Consider the following 23,811-nt stretch of genomic DNA (forward strand, 5'->3'; position numbering starts at 1 on the left):
ATTTCTGAAGCTGCAGTTCTGTGTGAAGCAAGGAGTTTTAAGAGGCGAAGTCCAGCTCTGGATGAGCGTGCTGGCTGCCTCTGCCCAGGGAGCGAGGGGTACGGGAAAATGAGAAAGGTCTGGCCACTCCCTGCTCAAAGAAGTTCTTTCTGCTTTCATCGCCCTTCTGTGTGACCTTGGGCAAGTCACTTGCCCTCTCTGGGCTCATTCATAAATCTATAGACTTTGATTAGAGATCGAAAATTCTTTTTTTTTTTTATGTATTGAGGATTGAACCTAGGGGCACTTAACCACTGAACCACATCCCCAGTCCTTTTTATATTTTATTTAGAGACAGGGTCTCACCTAGTCACTTAGGGCCTTGCTAAGTTGCTGAGGCTCATTTTGAACTGGAGATCCTCCTGCCTCAGCCTCCTAAGCCACTGGGATTACAGGCATGTGCCCACCACGCCTGGCTCAGAAATTGTTTTAAAATTCTAATTATTTAAAATCGGGATAGTGTGTCATAATTTGATATATATGTGTAATGATCAAATCAGAGTAGTTAACATCTCCCCTTCTTTAAACTTTAAAATTTTTGATGAGCATGCACTGATTGTCCATATTTATAGGGTACACTTTAATATTTCCATGCATAGACGTAATAGGTAATGATCAAATCAGGGTAATTGAATGTTTCTGTCTCCTTATTGCTTTGTGTCCAGACCCCTCAAGCTCCCCTCTATCCGTCATCCATGAATGTATAATAGGTTACTGTGAACTACGGCCACTGTGCCACCCAACAAGAGAACATATTTCTCTGCTTGTCTGACACTTGCCTCCCTCCGCTCCCTCTGCTCTCCGCCCTTCTCAGTGTCTAGTAAGCACTGCTGTGTATTCCAATCAGCCTTCCAAGATTTCACATCTGAGAGAGAACATCAGCCCCTGTCTTCCTGAGTGTGACGTATTTCACTCTCCTAGGGCTGAATCGTGTGCCTTTGCCTGTATCGGCCACATTGCCTTTGTCCACTCATCCACAGACGGGCGTCTGGGCTGGTGCCTCTGCTCAGCTGCTGTGAATAGCGCATCAACCAATATGGCGGCAGGGCTCTCCACCATGGGCTGGTACCATTTCTTTTCCATGTGCCCTCCCTACTCTTCTCCCTAGCGGCTCTGCTGATTTACCTTCCCACCAGCTGTGGGCAGAGTTTGCTCTTCTCCATCCACGTCCTCGCCAGCTTTGGGTCTTTTTTGACTTTTCCATCATGGTTATTCTTACTGGAGTGAGAGGACCTCTCATTCAGGTTTGGGTTTGCAATTCTTTCCCTAATGGGTGATAAAATGGAGTATTTTTTTGATAAAATTGTGGGCCATTTGAATTTCTGCTTTGGAGAGTCTCTAGTTACACCCATTTCTAGTTGGATGGGTTGTGTGGGGGTGTGGGGGAGGGTTTCTGTCAGGAGATGGCTGCTCATTCATTCATTCATTCATTCATTCTGCAAATATCCACTGAGGTGGGCCAGCCCCGCGCTACCCACGGCCCTCCCTGAGTCCATGGGCAAGGAGACGGTCAATGGGAAAATAGTCACAAAGGACCGTGATAAACCAGCCTGGCGAGGGCTCCCTGGTCACTAGGCGTTTTGGTGAGAGGTGGACAGGGGACTTCTCTCCTGCACTGCTGCTTCCCATGCATTTGAAAGGGAGGTGGACTCGAGGGGGTGTCCGTGAACCCGGTGTCCACGGCCACCACCCCAGTGGCCCCGCAGCCCTGTTGTCCTGGCTTGTGCTCTCTCCCAGTGTCTGGAATGGAAGACGAGGGAAGGGAGCAGGATCCAGTCCTGTGCTCCGCGTAAGGGACAAACATCAGGCCACACAGGCCCCGACCCAGAGGGAGCCTCAGGGAGGAGTGTGGGAGGAGGGAGGCTTCGGGGTGGCTGAGGAAGGACTCCTCCCCAGCCTTCAAGACCCAGCGGGGTCACCTCCTCCGAGAAGGCGCCCCTGATTTCCCTAATACCCTTCCATCAAGGCCGCACCGGGCAGGGAGCATTTACCTTCCCCAGGTGAGGACAGCATTACTGACAGCGTTAGGGGAAGAAGTAACCTCACCCCTTGATCCCCAGAGAACAAAGCGTAACAGAGCCTGTGCTCCGGGAGCCAGGAGCCGAAGCTCTCGGACCGTCCTCCCTCATCAGGGTCCCGAGCAGCTTGCACAGAGCAGGCGAGGAGATCCGAGCCCGCAACCCAGCAAACGAGAGCGGACGGCGTATTCTGTGCTCCCAAGCGAGCGCTCTTCATTTGTAAGGGGCTGTCTGCAGACGGCAGCTCGGGGTGCTTACGGATGCCACTGCTGGCTTTAAAGGCTGCGGGTGGGGAGGGGACCGCAAACCCAAGTCGTGGGGGCCGTTCTGAGGGGTTTGTGGCTTGATTTGAAGCCGTCAACATAGAGGAGGAGTCTGTCCACACCGTAAGGAGAAGCTCCCTGAGGCCGCCGGGGGGCAGACTGAGAAAGAGCACGTCAAGATGCTTATTCCCCCGACACAGGGAGTGTGCAGTGAAGGACAGCCATCGCCACCCACGTCCCCGGTGTCACACCCGTCCGACACTGCCCGTTTGGAGTGGCACGGACCCCATAGTTTAAGGGACTCAAGCCCAGAAGACGATCCACAAACCCCAGTGTCCTCAAGCTCCCTGCCCCCCGCCCACTAGTAATTTGAGGGTTTCTATGACCCCCACCTTCAGTTTCCATCATTTGCAGCACAACCCCAGATCTTTTTTTTGGTTGTTTTTGGTTTTTTTTAATCTATTTTTATTGTAAACAAATGGGATACATGTTGTTTCTCTGTACATGGAGTAGAGGCATACCATTTGTGTAATCATATATTTACATAGGGTAATGGTGTTTGATTCATTCTGTTATTTTTCCCTCCCCCCCACCCCTCCCACCCCTCCCACCCCTCTTTTCCCTCTATACAGTCCCTCCTTCCTCCATTCTTGCCCCCCTCCCACCCCCCATTATGTGTCATCATCGGCTTATCAGTGAGATCATTTGTCTTTTGGATTTTTGAGATTGGCTTATCTCACTTAACATGATATTCTCCAATTTCATCCATTTGCCTGCAAATGCCATAATTTTATCATTCTTCATGGCAGAGTAATATTCCATTGTATATATATGCCACAGTTTCTTTATCCATTCATCAATTGAAGGGCATCTAGGTTGGTTCCACAGTCTGGCTATTGTGAATTGAGCAGCTATGAACATTGATGTGGCTGTATCTCTGTAGTGTGCTGATTTTAAGTCCTTTGGGTATAGGCCAAGGAGTGGGATAGCTGGGTCAAATGGTGGTTCCATTCCAAGCTTTCTGAGGAATCTCCACACTGCTTTCCAGAGTGGCTGCACTAATTTGCAGCCCCACCAGCAATGTATGAGTGTACCTTTTTCCCCACATCCTCGCCAACACCTATTGTTGCTTGTGTTCTTGACAATCGCCATTCTAATTGGGGTGAGGTGAAATCTTAAGGTAGTTTTGATTTGCATTCTCTCAACCCCGGATCTTAACAACAACCGTTTTAGTATAAAGGACTTGACTCAGGACTCGCCAAATGGAAGAGTCGCAGGGTGAAGGTCTGCAGGTGGGGAGGGGCAGGCAGCTCGCACGTGGCACCTGGGACCACCTCCCCCCCAGCACCTAGAGGACCTCTCATCGACTGGACCACGCCCGAGCCCGGGCCCAAGAATTGTTAGGGAGTGTTGGTCAAGTCAGCGTTAAGCGATCAAACTCTCGTCCACGTGGTGACAAACTCCACTCCAGCCCCTCCTCCTCCCCAGAGCTGCTGGGGGGGCGGTCAAAGTCCAACTCTCTAAGACCACCACTGGTTCCTCTGGCAGCCAGTCCTCATCCTGAAGCCGTCTAGACAACCTGCTTCCAAACAAAACCATCATCTCAGCAGGCTGCGCTCGGGTTCGGTGGGTGTTCTGAGTTTGCATTTTAGTTAGACACAGCCCGGCTTCGTTCGGACATATTCATAAGCGCGGAGGAGAGCTTGCTCTGCTTCCAGACCTCCCATCCTGGGCCTCGCCTCTATTGGTCTTTCTTCTGCTCTTTAAGACCCGTTTTAACTGCTGCATTACAGTTACATATAACAAATTCAAAAAGACACTCCTGTCGCTCAGGAAATTCCAAGGGCTTTCGAAACACTATGCAGGGGACCTGGGACAGAACGGGCCTCTCCTTGGTTATGTCACGGTGCCGGGGCTGGGCCGAGTCCTGCCACTCGGGCTGCAGAAGGATCTTTACAGGTCGCCCTGCCCACCATCTCTGTGCATCCGGGTGGGTGCCTCTCAATCACTGCAGACAGTCGATAGTGTTTTCTCACACACGCACGTGCACACACACACACACACACACACACACACACAGAAAATTCTGATTTTCACAGGTGGGAAGAGTCTCCGGTCAGTTCCTGTGGCCATGCATTTCGGATTCCCAGGGAGGTGGCGCCACAAGAGGCAGCTTTGGGTGGGGACTGGAATCTCGGGCCTCCAGCTCTAACCCCTGCTTCCCTTAAACCTCTCGAATCTGCCCCAGCCAGAAAGAGCACTGGCCACCTCCACGTTCATTCTTTGGACCGACCCAAGGCACAAGGAAAGGCGGACCCAAGGTGCTTTCGGGCGCCACTTGGATCCGGCTCTCCGGGCTTTGACCTTTCCTGACAGAGCTCTCGGCCGTGAGGTCTCCTGGAGGGGTGTTCAGATCCAACGCTTCTGCTGAAGGGTCCCCATTTTCTTTCCCTGCAATTACTCTGAGGTCACCCCGTCCATAGTGCATGTACCACAGGCGCTACCCGCTGGACGCTCCTAAAGTTCCCACCCACTGGGAACTGTCCTGTCCTCACCGGCAGGACTCTCCCCTCTCTTGTTGGGTGGGCTTTTCCTTGAAGAATTTTCCCATGTGGTCTCACTCATTCACTCGTTCTGTCCTTTAGGCCTTCTCTTCTGCCTCTCTCTGCATGCTCTCTCCACATCGTCCAACTGGCCAACGCCTCCAGCCTGGTCGCCTCCTCTGAGAAGCCTTCTCTGATTTCCCCAGTTTCCTCCAAGTCTCTGGTCCACGCTGCGTATATCACGTGGACATTGCTCTGTGCACCCATCACCATCCAGTGTGATCGCTACACCGGTTCTACTGAGGGGCCGTGCCTAGTCCCTCTGTGACTCCACAGAGCCCACAATGACACCACATCGTGGCACTCGAGAAACGCTAACTGCGTGAATACGTACGTCAGTGGTCCTGACCCACAGCCACGGTGCCCACCCCGCCTGCAGAGGATCCCTGGTCTCCCACTCCATGGCCACACTCTTCTTCCCCATTCACAGAACCCTAGTTTGGATTAGGTCCTGGGCACTCATGGACCTCAAGTCCCCTCTCCTACTGTCAGGGGTCTCCTCCCAACCCCGGGGAGGTAAATGGTGACATTTCAACGCCGTCGTGGTCATTCTTAACTCCTGCCAGCAATCGATTAAGGTGAGGGTATGTGTGCGATCCGGCCCGCTGAGATATAAGTGTGCAGCTGTGCTGGGTGGGGGGGATCTTGAAAAAAGACGTCCTTTCTTGATAAAAGGAGTTACACCATGAAAAACGCCTCTTCCTGCCTGTTAGTCAGCTTTTTTGACACTGTGACTAAAGTACTTGACAATAATAACTCATGGTTTCAGAGAAGGTTCGGTGCATGGTGGGATGACTCAATTGCTGTGGGCCCAAAGTGAGGCAGAACATCATGGCGGCAGGGCATGGTGGTAGGGCAAGGCAGAGGGAAACGGCGAGGGAGGGGGAGCCAGGGACATGATATAATTCCCAAGGGTGTGCCCCCCCCAGCCACCTACCATCTTCCAGGCCCAACCCACCCACCAGTACTGTCGTCCTTTCAAACTATGAATTCATCAACTGGATTAATCCACCGATTCGGTTACAGCTCTCGCAATCTTATCGCTTCACCTCTGAACATTCCTACATGAACACAGAGCTTTGGGGGAACACTTCATACCAAAATCATAGCATTCTGTCTTTGGATAAAATTCTGGCAGGCCAAGATGTCTCAAGCAGAAGCACCGTCCTGAGGCCCAACCAAGGGTGACAATATGGAGACTCCCTGGGGCCAGGATGATGCCCCTGGGTTAACCAGCCTGGGCCTGTCTTCCTACGATGACTTGTAATCTCAGTTTGAACACTCTCTGTGTCACGGGAGAAGCGACGTCTCCCGAAAAGGGTCAAAGGGGTTCCCAGGGAGAAGGAGGAACTTGCCTCAGGACCAGCAGGGTTCTTGGAACGTGGGACAGAAAAGAACTTCAGCGTGCTCCAGCCAAAGGCTGAGACAGAGGTTTAATCTGGAAAGTAGCAACCTACCCCAGGGAGAAGTGGGGTCATCTCTAGAGAGTCACCTTTGGGGTATATCAAGGACTATGCATTCAAGGGAGAACAAAGAGAGCCAGCCACCTGTTGGTGTGGGGTGTTAATATTTATAGAGGGCCTGTGCCGGGGGGCCAGACGGGGGGTGGAGGGTGGTGGAACTACACAATCTCAGGACAGTTTTCCCTGCACTTGCACATGGCCCTCACGTTACAAGGGCATGGATCAAGAGCGCGGGCCGAGGACATGTTGCTCAGGAGTTGCATCGTTCCTGGGTACTTTCTGCATCTCAGTGACATGCAGGTAATTCCTGCATCTCAATGGTTCACAGCACTTCCTTTAAGACTCAGTACTGTTTCCTTTTATTTCCAAATTCCTATCTCACCTGAATGGGGGTACTTTCTCATTCCTCTGCATCTGTGGAAGGAGGCTTGGGAAGGGATTGTCAAGAGCTTCTAGAATTTTCCACCAAGTATTTTCACACCAGAGTTGACTGTGTAACTGAAATCTCAGAAAGGGAAAGTGTGAAGAAGCTGTCTTCCCGATTTACCTACCAGGTGACCCATGCTAGCCAATGAAGTATCAGCAGGAAGGTTCCTGTTCCTTCAAGGACAGTTCGGGGCTGGCGTGCCACCTCCACACGCTCTTTCCCTGTTGCCTCAGGTATAGAAACCGTGCCATTTCCCCGGGCTGCATATTTGAGGTGGCACAGTCCCAGAGTGTTGGGGACAAACCTGCACCAGACTTTCTGTTTGCAAAAGCAAGTTCAAAAAGCTCTTGTGTTATTCTACTGATTTAGGAGCTATTTCTTTTCCATATAGCTTTGTCGTTACTAATACTCAGACTAATATACTAGTTGAGTATCCCTTATCAAAAATGCTTGGGACCAGAGTGCTTTGAATTTGGGATTTTTTTTTTTTAGATTTTGCATATACATAATGTGATATCCCTTATCAAAAATGCTTGTGACCAGAGTGCTTTGAATTTGGGAATTTTATACATAATGTGATACCTTGAGGCCGGGGCTCAAGGGGAAACAGGAAATCCATTTGTGCTTCATATTCATCTTATTCGCATAGACCAAAGGTAATTTGACACAACATGTTAATCATTCTGTGCATGGAACCAGGTTTCACAGTATGGAATTTTCCATTTGGTGGGTATCATGTCGACACTCAAAAAAGTTTCAGACTTTGGAGCGTTTGGGATGTTCCATTTTCAGATTCTGGATGCTTGACCTGTATTTGGAAAATAGAAGCAAGCACGAAGAAGGACAGAGAAATATCTCCCCTCCTTGTTATTGTCCTTAGACAGCCGGGATGCTGTTGGAGATCCTCTCTAAGGGTCACCCTTTATCCCACGCTGGCGGGAATTCTCAGAAAAGTGCTGGGCTTTTCAGCAGATGGGTAGCCAGAGCCCCCAAACAGACAGATGTGGGGGAGCCCTGGAGAGTGTGCGACCGGGGAGCTCTGGCCTCGTACGATGATCTCACTGACAGCTGCCGTCCCCGGAAATTGGTGTGTGTCTGCAAAGGGCTGTTTTGTCTTCTGCTTTATATACCTGTCTCCAAACGTTTCTGTACCCTTTCCCATTAAAGATAATTCTCATTTTTCAACTGGGCCAGTGGTGTCTTCCCACCAATGACATGACGCGTGGCCACTCCAAGATAATCCCGTTTGTGACATTTGCTTCCAGTGTGGTAACTACTTTCATAATTGAATCTCCACAATGAAGTACGAAGCCAGAGTATTTATCCTATGTTTACAAAAATGAAATTTTATTGCTCATACATTTCTGGAGCCCGCCTTTTATTAAATAACCATGTTATGAGCACATTTCCACACTATTAAGCATTCTTCCACAGCATCCATTTTACCGCCTGCCTAGAATCCCAACATCAGGATCCATCTTCATTTATTTGACAAATCCCCTGCGACTGGATGTTTAGGACACTTTTAATTTTTCAGTACTGAAAGAAATGTCCTTGTAGTTCATCTTTTTCCAAATATATTATTATTTCTTTATAGTAAATCCCTAAGAGTAGATTTACCCAAGGAGTGTGCAAAAAGCGAAGGCTTCTGAACCACTTTGGTGACTTGCCCTTTCTAGAAGATTGTACCAGCCTATAAGTGTGTAGAGTGTTCTTTTCTCACTCCTCTCCTTCCCATGTATAAAACCAACAGGAAGAAACTGACAGGGGACAATATAATGCTCCCTGTATAAATCACCCTCATGCAGGCTCTGAATCTTATGATTTTGTTCACGACCTATTGTTGACTCTATTTTCTTTCCTTTATTTCATCAAACATAAATTCAAATAACCTCAAAGAGATTTTTAAGTAGATCATCTCCACGTAGTTTCTATAGCTTTAATTTCTGCATTACTTTCACCTTCTGACTCTTATGGCTTCTTTGCGTACTTTATAATTTTTAATTGTGAGCTCATCTTCCGTGGGAATTTTTCCACTGGGGTTCTTTGGGGGCTTAGATTGGGGAAGTTCATGGAAAATGTTTGATATTTAAATTTCTCCCAATGGATCCCTTACCATCTGTGGTCTGGAGTGGACAACTTGCTTGCATGCTATAAGCGGAAGCCAAAGGGTAAAGCTTGCTAGAGCTCCTTTCATGGATGGAAAGACTTTTATGGTTCCCTGCTTGGGGCTTTATAGATCAATTCATGTGGATGTTATTCTGCCCCCCGGGCATTATGACTCTCTTGGTGTGTGAAGTTTTGATATCTCATGAACCATTGGGTTCATTTAATTTTCTCTTCCTTTCTGTAACCTGAGATTCTATTGCCTTTATTTTTATTTTTGATTCAAGCTATGTATTTGAAGTTTTTGATGTTGTATTTTATCCAGCATTCCCATGTGTTCTGAGTGTGAGAGGCTTAGATGTCAGCTCAGCTACTGTATTGGCTGGAAGTCTCTGAGCTCTTCCTGTACCCTTAGGGGTGATTTGACACTCTTTGATGGTGACCAGAGATAGGAGAGTAGTTGAAGCAACAATCACTACAGTTGCTAGAAAGTCAACATGGGTGGAACACTCGAGACTATGTGGATTCTTGTATGCATGGTTTATTTGCAAGAATCACCGCCAGGTTATTGGGAGAGTGATAAGCATTCGTTTTAAACCATAGCTCCGTAAAAAAGCTATCCATTTTTGAGTACCAAGTACTGCAGTAAGCACATGCATAGATTAACTTGCTTGTTCATCACAAAAAATCCTGCCATATAGAAATTGTTGTTATTACCATTTTAGAAATGAAAAGACTGATCCACGGATGTTGAGCAAGGTACCTGAGGTCACATATGAAATGGCAGAGATGGGGTTAGGACTCACAAGTTTCAACTCCAGATCTGAGTCCTGACCTCTGTGACAAAGATCATCTTAATGAACCAGAGCACCCTCCCTTTCCATCCATAAATTCTCTCTCCCTCGGGTGCAGTACCACCATGGGGATTCTCACAGGCTAAGTCACCAGGCAGAATTTCCAGGTACCCCAGGTCCTGGCTGTCCTTGTCATCCATTCTACAAAAATTACAGGTGCCGTACTTCTTAAGCATGTTGGTACGGTGCAATCACATAGGGGAAAATTTTTGAAAATTAAAAAATTTAAAAAAGGACTCCCAAGGTCTCATCCCCAGAGATTCTGGGTTAGTCTGTCTGGTGTGTGACCAGGGTGTTAGGAGTCTAAAAATTTTTCCAAGTGATTTCGATTTGCAGCTGGACTGAGCAACGTCCTGGGAAACATCTCCTAGGGTGGTCATGATTGCCTTCCAGTTGGGTCTGTGCAGACGTCTGTCCTTTTAACCTCAGCCTCACAACCTTGGACTTGAGCGTGCTGAGAGTCACTGGGAAGGCGTTAAAACACTGATCTCTGGACTCCACGTCCTGAGTTCCTGATTTAGTAGGTCTGGCCTGGAGCCTGAGAGTTTGCATTTGTAACAAGGTCCTGGTGATGTGGATGCTGCTGCTCTGGGGACTGTCCTTTGAGATCACTGTCTTTGAACTACTGTTCTTGGTCTTTCATTGTCCCACCTTGGCACAGTTCAAAGGTCCATGCCTCCCTGGTCAAGGTCCCGTGCTTCGGAATTGTTCAAATCTTTCCTCCTGCAGGGTTTCCAGGACCAACCTGGCTGGATGGCATCTTTTGCCTCCTCCCTCCATGAGCTAGGGTCTCCTTTTCTTCTGTCCCTCATTGTGGTTGTTAGTAACAGGTCACATACTCGAGAGCCAACAAGATGCTCAGAGTCCAGCTACCTAAAACTTTAAATTGAAAATTTCTCTCATCTTTTTCCAATGGAAATCTTAATCTTAGAGACCATATTTAAAATATTGAGACTAAGAGACTAGGATTACTTTGTGTAACTCTTTGCCTTTTGCTTCCTGGGGAGCATAATTTGGAAAGCACTTGTAGTCCCAGCCTTTACTTTATAGAAAAGGAAATTGAGACAGAGAGTGTAAGTGACATCCTCATATATCCACTCGATATCATTGATCTCCAGATCTCAGCCAGGCACTGGGCTTGGCCCTGAAGATGGAGAAGCGGGTAGACAAACTCTTTTTCTTTGCTCTTTTGGTACCAGGGATTGAACCCAGGGGTGCTGAACACTTAGCCACATCTCCAACCCTTTTTCTATTTTTAATTTTGAGACAGGGTCTCACTGAGTTGCTTAGGGCCTTGCCAAGTTGCTGAAGCTGGCCTCGAACTCGCGATCCTCCCACCTCAGCCTCCTGAGTCACTGGGATTACAGGTGTGTGCCACTGAGACCGGCTGACACACTTTTTTTCTAGCTGGGGAGAGAGTAAGTGAACACATGAACAGGATGATCACATATGGTGACAAGAGCTGAGAGGGAACCCAACATGTGTTAGACTCAGGGGTTCCAGGAAGGTTCAGGAGGCACCCTTCATTCTGGGTCCTGAAGGATGAGAAGAAACCAAGTCCATGAAGATGTGGGGGAGGGGCGGCGTCTGCTAAGCCTTGTTTAGTAGCCACCGTGAGAACTCTGCCTTTCATCCCCAGTGGGATGGAAACCAGCAGAAGGGGCAGGGTGACAACAGCTGGTTTTGTTCCTACTGTGATTTGTCCCCTGGGAGACAGGGTGGATATCATCCCTGGCATTTTTTGCAGCATCTATGCCCAGCAGGTCCTGAAAAGTGTGTGTCGGCTGCTAATTGTGTGAAGTCAACAGAGACTTATAAGCCACGGTCTGTGTAGGTTGCCATCCTCAAGTTCAATGTCTCTTGACCTATTTGGGCTTTATAACTTCTGCAAGGGTCTGACCAGAGATATGGGTCTTTCCTGAGAAAATATTCCTCTGTACACATGCACACCACGATTTGCATACTAAGAATTCACAAATGTCCTAACGGCCATCTCAGGACCTCGCACCCAAGTCCTTTGCTAAATTCGCTGCTGTCTTGACATTTAGAGCCAGATTATCTTTTTTTTAGCAGTGTAGGGGTTTTCTTTCTTTCTTTTCTTTTCTTTTTTTAATTATAAACAAATGAGATACATGTTGTTTCTCTGTTTGTACATGGAATAAAGGCATACCATTGTGTAATCATAAATTTACATAGGGTAATGTTGTTTGATTCACTCTGTTATTTTTTCCCTTCCCCCCACCCCTCACACCCCTTTTACCTCTATACAGTCCTTCCTTCCTCCATTCTTACCCCCCTCCCTAACCCTAACCCTAAACCTAACCCTAACCCTAACACTAACCCCAACCCTAACACTAACCCCTCCTACCCCCCCCCATTATGTGTCATCATCTGCTTATCAGCGAGATCATTCGTCCTTTGGTTTTTTGAGATTGGCTTATCTCACTTAGCATGATATTCTCCAATTTCATCCATTTGCCTGCAAATGCCATACTTTTATCATTCTTTATGGCTGAGTAATATTCCATTGCATATATATGCCACAGTTTCTTTATCCAGTCATCAATTGAAGGGCATCTAGGTTGGTTCCACAGTCTGGCTATTGTGAATTGAGCAGCTATGAACACTGATGTGGCTGTATCTCTATAGTAATGCTGATTTTAAGTCCTTTGGGTATAGGCCGAGGAGTGGGATAGCTGGGTCAAATGGTGGTTCCATTCCAAGTTTTCTGAGGAATCTCCACACTGCTTTCCAGAGTGGCTGCACTAATTTGCAGTCCCACCAGCAATGTGTAAGTGTACCTTTTCCCCCACATCCTCTCCAACACCTATTGTTGCTTGTATTCTTGATAATCACCATTCTAATTGGGGTGAGATGGAATCTTGTGTAGTTTTGATTTGCATTTCTCTTATTACTAGAGATGTTGAACATTTTTTCATACATCTGTTGATTGCTTGTATATCTTCTTCTGTGAAGTGTCTATTCACTTCCTTAGTCCATTTGTTGATTGGATTATTTGTATTCTTGGTGTAGAGTTTTTTGAGTTCTTTATAGATTCTGGAGATTAGTGCTCTATCTGAAGTATGAGTGGCAAAGATTTTCTCCCACTCTGTAGGCTCTTTCTTCGCATTGCTGATAGTTTCCTTTGCTGAGAGAACGATTTTTAGTTTGAATCTATCCCAGTTGTTGATTCTTGCTTTTATTTCTTGTGCTATGGGAGTCCTGTTAAGGAAGTCTGATCCTACGCCTACATGTTGAAGATTTGGACCTACTTTTTCTTCTATAAGATGCAGGGTCTCCAGTCAGATTTCAAGGTCCTTGATCCATTTTGAGTTGAGTTTTGTGCAGGGTGAGAGATAGGGGTTTAGTTTCATTCTGTTGCATGTGGATTTCCAGTTTTCCCAGCACCATTTGTTGAAGAGGCTATCTGTTCTCCATTGCATACTTTGGCCCCTTTGTCTACTATGAGAAAACTGTATTTATTTGGGTTTGTGTCCGTGTCCTCTATCCTGTACCATTGGTCTACCTGTCTATTTTGGTACCAATACCATGCCGTTTTTGTTACTTTGTAGTAGAGTTGAAGATCTAGAGCCAGATTATCTTGATCTTCTTAAGCCCCAGGTGTCCTGCCTATAGGATGGCTGACTGCACATGTCGTGGGAGGTTTTACGAATTCACAGAGATAGCAGGGAAAGGTGTCCGGGACACAGGAGCATGGTAGATACTGATTTTCCTCCCCTTTTCGGGAAGGCAGAACGGCACGACCAAGAATCTGACCACAGTGGTGGAGAGATGACAACTGAATCCTAGTTCTGTCTCTTACTCAGTCTTCTCATCTGTAGAATGGGAATAAACGATGTAAAAACATTTATCCTAATGCCTGGTACGGGGCAAGAATTTTGATAGTTTTTGATCATCTTGATGTTAGGGACGGTACTAACGTCACCTCCTGTGTCCATTGCACACCTACTCAGATGAGAACGGAAAAGGTGACAGGGAAGATCTGAGAGCACAGAGCTGGTTCTAAGGAGGTGAGACTTCAGGGGACTCGGCTAGTCTGGGGAGAACCCAGCCGAGTTGCTTGGCCGGAACCACTTAGTGACAGGTAACCGGATGCTCACAGAGTCCATGTCCCTCGCACATCTCTGTCAACTTGCCCAACCCAGGCGAATCAGAGTGGAGAATCAGATTCCTCGGGCATCAGAGGGAGGGAGCAGCCTTCCTCTGGCGATGGTCAGTAACACAGAAGAGCTGCATCCTCCAGAGAGAGGAGAAGGACCCATGAAATCTGGCCGATGCATAATGCAGGAGCCGCTTCTGCCCCGCTTAATTCTATTTTGTTAAGTAATGATGGAATAAAAATTCAGGATGATGGAAGATGAGATTTTCAGCTCTATTTGATCAAATGCCTATTGCGGGCGCTTCAAGCTAAACGGGTCGCTTCATAAACAGATAAATAAATCAGACGTCCATGGGAAATGAAAAGTCATGGCCAGGAATGAAATGACTCAGAAATCACTCCCGGCTGCGATGCTCGCTTGGGGGAGTCACACCCAGGCTTCAGAGGGAGGCCCGGAGTGACCGATGGAGGATGATGAGGGAGTGGGGACCCAACCCGCTGAGCGAGCCTCCTTGGGAGCATCACCTGCCCAGGTCACGTTGTCCCAGAGGGTTGTGCCAGGCCAGCGATTGATCCTCCACCATTACTGCTCCATTTGTGGAATTAACTGGGCTCTGTGGGTAATAATTTATGGGGAATCATTAACCTAATGATATTGGTTCTCCATAAACTGCTTAGTCTGTCTCAGGGAAAATGGATTTCATAAATCTAGCAGAAAATTCTGGGTGACTCACAGAAGGCCTGTCAGCAGGGTGGGGAGGGAACACCAGGCCGTGAAACTCCACACGAGGTTGGGTGGAAGGACTCTGAATATATGCACCTTCATTTTTTAAAATCTGTCAATCCAGACAGTTGCTCACGTTGAAGCAGGAAGTACCCAGGATAGGAGAGTAAGGTGTCCCTCAGTATCCATGGGAATTGATTCTAGGACCCTCCATGGATACCGAACTCTACAAATGCTTAAGTCCCTTATATAAAGTAGGGTCATATTTACATAGATCTACACACATCCTCCTCTATAACTTAAGTCATCTCTAGATGATTTTTAAATTTTTTTTGGTACCAGGGATTGAACCCAAGGGCACTCAATCACTGAGCCACATCCCCAGCTCTATTTATTTATTTAGTTAGTTAGTTAGTTAGTTAGTTAGTTAGAGACAGGGTCTCACTAGGAGGCTTAGGGCTTCCCTAAGTCACTGAGGCTGGCCTCAAACCTGTGATCCTCCTGCCTCAGCCTCCAGAGCTGCCGGGATTACAGGCATACACTACCACGTCTGCTTCTAGATGATTTTTAATACTTGATCCTATACTAAGTGTTATGTAAATAGTTTTTACACTATATTTTTAGGGAATAACGACCCCCAAATTGTCTGTATATATTCAGTACAGATGCAACTTAAAAAAAATATATATATGTTCCTTCAATTGGTTGGTTGAATCTGCAGATGTAGGACGGGCAGATGAGGAGGACTTAGTGACTAGTATGAAAAAAGATGTGTTGATTCTCCTGGTCTTGAATTTTAGATCCCATATGTGACCTGCTCTGTGCATGCTGACAAAGGGAAGAAGGTAGCCCTGGTGCAGGGAATTTCCACAGAAATCATCTTTCTCTCTATGCCACAAGATTAACCTAAAAGCTTTGAACAAGTTAGTTTCTGCATCTGTTATATCCCAGGCTAGTTTTATTACTTTGGACAGTGATGCCAGGGAAGCCTGCAGGAAGGTGACTAAAGACCCTAAATGACTCAATGAAGTAGGATGCTAGGCTGGAAGGAAGGGCACTTAGGAGCAGAAGGGAGAGCAGAGCAAGTTCAAAGGCCCTGGGGTCAGAGCAAGCTTGGCCTGTTTAGAGAAAAGACTTTACTATCCTAAGTGGAAGAAGTAAATAGTTTATCCCTGTGAGAGGTGAGCAAACTGAGGGCCAACAAGATTGAGTAGGTCCCCTCCATCTCACCCTGGAGAAGGGAGGGAATGCTGGGATTGGCAGGGAGCGTAGCTGGACCCAGGCTGTGCCCTCGATTGCTCTAAGCCAAGCTCAGCCAACTCTGTAGCCCAGGGGCCTCTTCAGCCTTCACCTGCCTTTGTAAATGCGGATTTATGAGAACCCAGCCTGTGTGCACCCACCATCTGTGGCCACTCCATGCTCTATCCACAGAGCTGAGTCGTCTTAACGAGGCTGGGAAGCCTGAAGCTTTTTCTGTCTGGTCCCTGAGAGCTAAGTGGGCCTCGCCTGCACTGGACGCTGATGCCTCTCTGTCCTCCTTGGTCTTTCATGGGAACGAGTGACAATCACACAGTCCCTGGTCATATGCATCATCCCGACCACTGAAGATCCAAGGAGAAGGAGAAAGCAAAGAATCCGTCGCAGTGAGCAGTCAGAGCTGGTGAGGGCAGGTGTGCCCAGCCCTTCTGAGCAGAAGTGACAGATAGCAGCCCTGGACTGTCAAGCCCTGGATCACCTCTGAGGACAGGGGATCAGAGCCAGTACCTGGGGCGAGAGGGCAGAAGCACATCTGTCTCCACCAGCTGCAGCTGACCCGTGTGTCCCCTCAGCATGTGGGACACATGTGGCATCTGGTCACTTCCCCAAATACTGTCCACACTTGGTTGACACTGTGGGACCAGCCCAGGGAGGCAGGGAGGCTGTGACCTTTTCCCCAAATGCATGGATTCAAAACTGGGTGGGAAATATCTTTTGCACACTGAAGCCTTATGTGAAGAGGGTTCAGGAAGGAAGGAAGGGAGGGAGGCTTTATGCTGATGTTTACAACACCATGTGGGGAAGGGAAGATTCTAGAACTAAGAAGCTAGCCCGTATTTGAATTGTAACTTCATTCACTGTGCTTCTCATTCCATTTCCATTGCTATACCAAAACACCCGAGGACAGGTAATTTGTCAAGAGACGGATGTAGCTCACAGTCCTGCAGGTCCCAAAGCATGAGGGCAGCAGGAGCTGGCCTGGAAAGGGCCTCCCGGTCTCTCAGACTTCCAGCCTGTGTCTCCCTCTTCCTTCCTCCTGACACCCAAAAGGCAGGAAAGAGGACTGGAGCTGGGGACACTTCTGAGCCATCAGGACAAAGACTGGTGTCGAGGGGACAGAACACCAGGCCAGGGGGAGCCTGGGCCCCCAAAACTGCTTACTTCTGGTTTTCGATCCAGACAGAAATAAGCAACTTACGTAACTAGCTTTAAGTTTTGGATTTTCTTCTTAAAGCAGAATCAATCTGGCTACATAAGTGACCCCGAGCAAATTTTCTTAGCCTCTGGGAACCTGTTCATCTCATCCACAAAGATCCCGAGGATTCAACATGGTGGTTTTCTGCTGCTTCTGGAACATTCTGTGATGCCTTCGAAGGGCAGACCGAGGCCCCCACGTGGAAGCATCTGAATACCACATCCTGCCTGAGAATGTGCATTTTCCTCACGTCCCCAGGTGATGTGACATCCAGTTGGTTCAGAGAGCTCGATGCTGAGGGTCAGCCTTTCCTCCTCGCCTTCAAAGTCACAGTAAAGAAAGCTGGTCCTTCCCAAGGTGCTCACCTGTCCCAGGGACGCCTAACAAAATCTGGTGTAGCCTGTCCCAGGCCACGCTGCTGCCAACACCCCTGGGTCCTCGGTCTCCAGGGAGGGAGAGAGGACCCACGTGTGCACGCCCCGGGGTAGCACCAGCTGTTCTGTTCCACCACGTCTGAGCGACTTACTCTGAAATTCTGTTTAAAACGCACCAGCCTCCGTGGATTATGGCTTGCTGGTTTACACGCACACGATAGATCTTTTAATGTAATTAAGGGAAGGCAAGCTTTCTCCCTGCAGAGAGCTCTGGTTTTTAAACAGCGTACAGGCTGAGAGCATTGCTTCAGGATCAAGGAAACCTGAGCCCAAGTGCTGGCTGTGTGACCCTGGACAAATCACTTAACCTCTCTGAACTATCCCTTGCCATCTCTGTGAGCTAGGTTTTGGACCAAGTGCTTTGCAGGCCTAGAAAAAATCCCTCACTGATCCCAGGAGACAGGGATCACCAGCTTACAGATGAGGAAACTGAGTTCAGAGATCACACCAGAGGCGTGAGTATGAGAGAAGAATGATGTCTGGCTGAAGGTCTGTCCCGAGGATGACGTGGTCGTGTGGATCTAGAGAGTTCGGCTTGGCTCTCACCCGGTGAGGGACGTAGGAGTCGAACAGCGGTGACTACGATTAGTATGTGGTTGTCGTCAATGGAAGAGGCGCTGGAGTCCCGGCCAACCCCACCGTAGCAGGTGGAGGACCTCAGGATGCAGAGAAGAGCCCCCGGGAATCTCCAGGCCCAGGGGCCCCAGTCCTGGGCAGGCGGGGCTGACGTCTCGGGCATGGCAGGTCCCCTCAAGTCCTGGCCATACAGACCCTGACTGGTGACCACTTCACTTAACCTTTTCCTTCCAACCACGCTGGACCCCGCGATGTCCCTCAGCTAGAAGTGGCCCTTCTCTCCTCCTTGTTCCGTGTCTGGGGGAGGGAACACGGAGACCAACGGCTGAGAGGCTGCAGAGGACAATGCCGCGCCCCCCTGATTTTTTTTCGTATTTCTTTAATTAATTTTTAAATTTGTTCTAATTAGTTGTACATGACATTCCAAGGCATGTATGCGTTTTGATAAATCCTACATAAACAGAGTGCAGTCTCTCACTCTTCTGATTATACAAACTGCAGGGTCAAATTGGTCATGCAGTCATACATGCACATGAGGCGATAATGTCTGTTTCATTCTACTATCCTTCCTTCCCCCACACCCCTTCCCCTCCCTTCACTCCCCTCTACCTGATCTAAAGTAACTCCATTCCTCCCTAGCGCCCTCCCTTATTGTGAACTAGCATCTGCATATCAGAGAACACATTCGGCCTTTGGCTTTTGGGGATTGGCTTATTTCACTCAGCTTGATATTCTCCAGCTCCATCCATTTATTTGCAAATGCCATAATTTCATTCTTCTTTAAGGCTGAGTAATATTCCATTGTGTATATACACCACATTTTCTTTATCCATTCATCTACTGAAGGGCATCTATGTTGGTTCCACGATATAACTATTGTGAATTGAGCAACTATAAACATTGATGTGGCTGTGTCACTGTAGTATGCTGATTTTAAGTCCCTTGGGTATAAACCAAGGCATGGGATAGCTGGGTCAATTGGTGGTTCCATTTGAAGTTGTCTTAGGAATCTCCACACTGCTTTCCACAGTAGTTGGGCCAATTTGCATTCCCACCAGCAGGGCCTGAGTGAACCTTTATTCCAAACATGTTTGTAAAGTTAAGAGAACATGGCAATGACTGACTGTCCACAAACCTCCCTAGATTCTTGTGGAGTTGACCTCCATATTCCTGGGTTCCCCACCATGGATCGAAAAAAAATAAATTCTAAGCAAATTGGCGTCTGTACTGAAAAGTCAAGACATTTTTCCCGTCGTTATTCTCTAAACAAAACAGTGTAAGAGTCACCCAGGTGGCATTTGGGTTGGGAGGTGTTGGGGGTGACCTGGGGGCCATCGAAGCAGCGGGGATGAGCAGAGCGTCTATGCAAATTCTGTGCCAGTTTTTAGAAGGAACGTGATAGCCTCGTCCCCAACGGGTCTCAGGGGACAACTGCACCTCTGTCTCTCCATCGGGGACGCATCAAAGTAAATTCCGACCTCAGGATCAGACGACTCGGCGTTTTTTATTTAACTTCAGAATCACTTATAGCCCTGAGCCTCCGGGGAGGGCAGCTCACGGGGTCAGAGGAACACAGAAGTCCCGAAGTGAGCAGATCCCGGAGACCTTGGGGACCTGCGGGGAGAGTGCGGGAGTCCTCACCGCGGTCCACGCTGCCCACTTTACGCACGGGAAGCTGCGGCTTGGTCAGGCTGAGGACACCCATCCCAAGGCCTTGGTCACTATTGGTCAAGGATCTGCTAAGCGCTACCCGGGGGGCGCGGGGGTCCTGCCAGTCCTGTCTGAAGACTGGGTAAGGTGAAGAACTGGCCCCCAGACACACGCACGTGGGGCGAGGCGGCGGGGGTCCCAAACCCCGGAACGCTTGGGGTTCCCCAAGGACGCGGCGGGTGAGATGGACCCTGCAGTCACGGGGCCTCCCGGGATGCTGCGGGGAGGTCCCCAGGGCGGAGACCAGCTCGCTGAGCAAAGGGGCCTCCAGGCCTGCGGGAGCCGCCGGGCTCGCGTGGCAAGCGGAGGGCGGTGGGCCCTGCCCTCGGGCAACCTGCTGAGCTGCCCGTGTCTGCAGCCTCCCGCAGAGGCCAGAGCACAGCTTCTCAGACGGGCGGCAGGAGCCTGGGCCCAGGGAAGAAACGCCACCCTCGGCAGCAGCCCAGCTAAAGCAAAAGCGTCTTCCATGGCACGGCCTGCACCCCTTCTGGAGAGTTCCATGGGGAGCCGGCTTCTCACTGGGAGAGGCACTGGCCCAACACCCAGGGACACTGATGGGCAGGGACAGGCTGGTGCAGGGAGAGGCTTCTGAGCCCCTGAGGTGGACGCATCCATGATCCCAGAGAGGAGAACCAGGTCCCCAGGCCCAGAGGAGCCGGGGAGGGCAGGGGGCAAAACCCACATCTCCAGCCGGCTTGGCCTTCTGAGCAGAAGGAGCCGGAGAAAGGGACAGAACAGGAGAGACCATGACCGTGCAGGTGACCAAGGGCAAGGCAGGGCTGCCCAAGAGCAAGGCGTGTAGATCCCCACACCCCAGCCTCCTCCACCCCCATCCGGCCCTCGGAAAGAAGGTTCACGAAGGAAATCGGGAGTCCCTGCTCCTCTCTTCCAGAGAGATGGGTGTAGGGGTTGAAAAAGAGCAGGGGTCTGAACATCTCCCCATGAGCTGTTTTATACTAGCTGGATTTAATACAATGTTCATGGGTTATCATGCCGGAAATAAATAAAATTAAAAGTACACGTGGAAGTCTGAACCACGTGTACGCAATACCTCTGCAAAAGCTGATTTTTAAAACGGATTGATTGTCCAGCCTCAGTCAAAACGTTGTCTTATTAGCATCTTTATCACTATCTGCTTTAAAATATTATTTACATGTTCATGGCCATATCTCCCATGTGTACGTGTGTGATATGGACACACACACACACACACAATTCTTTTTTTCTGGTACTGGAGATGGAAACCAGGGGCGCTTAACCCCTGAGCCACATCTGCAGCCTGTTTTTGTATTTTATTTAGAGACAGGGTCTTGTTGAGTTGCTTAGGGTCTTGCCAAGTTGCTGAGGCTGGCCTCGAATGTGTGATCCTCCTGCCTCAGCCTCCCGAGCCGCTGGGATGACAGGCATGCGCCACTGCACCTGGCTCATGTAAATAATCTTTCACCTGTCATCTATCATCACCTTTCTGTCCATCCATTTGTATCTATCCCTCGAACCCTGTATCTCTGTCAATGGATCCACCTCCGCATCTGTCCTGAAAGGACAGACACTCCCCAATGCTCTCGACCTCCAACCTCTAACGTGAGACCCTTAACAACCTTCCCAGAGACCCTCTCTCCCCCGTGCTGCCTTTTCCTCCTATTCCTGCAGTGTCCGCTGTTTCTCCAGGAGGCCTCCCCTGCCTGCTGACGCCCACCCACGCGGGATCTGGTGCCCCCTCCCCTCTCCATTGCCCTCCCTCTTTATTCTTTTTCCTCCCCCCCCCCCCCCGCTGCATCCAGTTCTTTCTATATCAAATTTTGCATCATGAAAACTCGGGAACAAAGATGGGGACAGGGGGTTCCGCCCCTGGGGGGAGAAGGAGGCGGGTGTTGAACGAGCAACCCTGGGATTCTCTTTTGCAGGGAGAGAAGGCAGAAGCAGAAAGATGAAAACCAGCAAGTGTTCTGTTCCCCGACCCCACCACGCTGACATCTGAACCTGTGCTATTTCTAGACCAAAGACGTTCCAGAAAATGTGTGCCAGCTGTGCCTGAGCCTGTCCCAATCCCCCCAGATCACGCGGGTCCCTAGGACGAGGCTTCCGACCTAGGGAAAGGATTCTGGAAGTCCGAGGTCAGTTACTCCCACGGTGGCCTGGGACTTTCTGAGAGCCAGAAAGAGTGACCAATCTCCCGATTCTCCTCCCGTTTATGAAGAATTGCTAGGAAGTCACTTCCTGATTCTGGCCGCAAGCCGAGCGAAATCAATCCCCTCCCTCTGTCACCTGCCTTGGGACGGAGACACCGCATGAGCCTGTCCCTATTCAACATCAATTCATCAAGGTATTGATGGCGCTGGGCGAAGGGAAAAGACAGATGGACCCGGAAAGCTCTGGGCAGAGATGATGTTTCAAGAGGCCGCCGAAAAGGGGCACCCAGTGGGTTCATTCTGTCTGGGGCGGATTGGGGAAGTTTGGAGATGTGACCCTGTGGGAAAATATCCTGTCCCCTTCTTCTGGATTCCTAACCCCTCTTCCCTGGGCTGAGCTCATTTGGTGTTAGCCATAGTTGTGGACATGCGCCCCTGTGTAGTCAATCAAAAGGTCTCTTCTTTCTGACCACAGCAATAGTGTCAATGAAGGACTCACGAACCAAGCTGTCAATCAAAGCCCTCCCTGGGATTTTCCTATTGGAGCCCTCAGGAAAGATGGTTTTCTTACGGAGGGGGCTTAGCAGGACCACGTGAGGCCAGGGATGCCAGTGTCTGTTTCCCATCAAATAATGAGAGCCAGACAGAGAAGAGAGACAAAGGGGCAGAGTTCCTTGACAGCATCCCATCTGAACTCCTGGATCCAGCCATGCCTGATTCCTCATCTCACTCTGGGATTTCCTAGTTCATGAACCAGCACATTCTAATTTTCATTGAAGTTACTTTCTCTATATTACCTGCGACTCAAAAGAATTGTGTCTAATCCAGTTCCAATATGCAAATGGTCACGGCATCTTCTGTGGTCTCTCTCATCTCTAATCTCAGCCTCCATCTACCTGGCGACAAGGACTCAGTTCGATTCAACTCAATTGGATTCTGTGGACTCTATTCAATCCGAGCAGTTCAGTGAGGTTCACATAATTCGTTTAGTTGGTGGGCGTTTTAGTAGATTCTAGGAACGCTGAATTGAGTAAGTGCCTATCTTCGTTCCCAAGGAGCTGAGGATGACTTACAATCACCAACGTGGTGACAGCTCTTACGTGCAGTGGGAGCAGAGAGGAGGTTGGACTCTCATCATTCAGAATTTTATGTCTTTATTTTTCACCGTGATGGGGCCAGCATGGTTTCGCCCTCACAACCCAGGACTTTGGGACTGGATAGATTCACCTTCCGCCGTTTTAGAGCTGGGTGACTTTCATTCAAGAGGTGTCATGTCCCTGAGCCTTACCTTCCCTCATCTGTAAAATGGGGATGATAACAGGTCTGCGTAGGTTTGTTTGAAAAGTCAGTGGAAGCAATGTCGGGTCAAGGGTCGGGCACATAGCAAGTGCTCAATAAACCACGGTTACCACCACCCGTTCCCCAGGCTGGAGTGGGGACCGTGGCCAGCCACAAAGCTTTCTCTACACTTCCGGCAGCACCGCAGCCCAAGGGCCTCCTGTGTTTCCTGGCACGTGGAAGGTGCTAGAACACATTTAATCAGTAAGTGTTGAAGGCAGAGCCGGGGGGCTGGGGGTGGGCCGGCAGAGGTGAGAGCAGACAGAGGCCCAAGACCTGGTAAGGGCCTCAGGGTTCAAGTTGGAATTTCTGGGTGGGGCTTAGGGACAGAGTCTGCCTGGAACAGAGTCTGTGGGCTGGGAGGCTTGATTTGAAGCTGTGCGATGAGCAAAGTCCTTTCCTAGGATTCAGAACATGTTCGCTTATACTGACAAATGGAGGCAAGTGATGGAGGGGAAGGGGGGGGACGAGGTTCAGCCTGTCCCTCCTCAGAGCCCAGAGCCCTGCTCGTTACTCAGTCTCCTCCTTGGGACAAGGGACAAGCAGGGTCAATAC

This window comes from Sciurus vulgaris (assembly GCF_902686455.1).
Source record: "Sciurus vulgaris genome assembly, chromosome: 8".
NCBI classification, from domain to species: domain Eukaryota; kingdom Metazoa; phylum Chordata; class Mammalia; order Rodentia; family Sciuridae; genus Sciurus; species Sciurus vulgaris.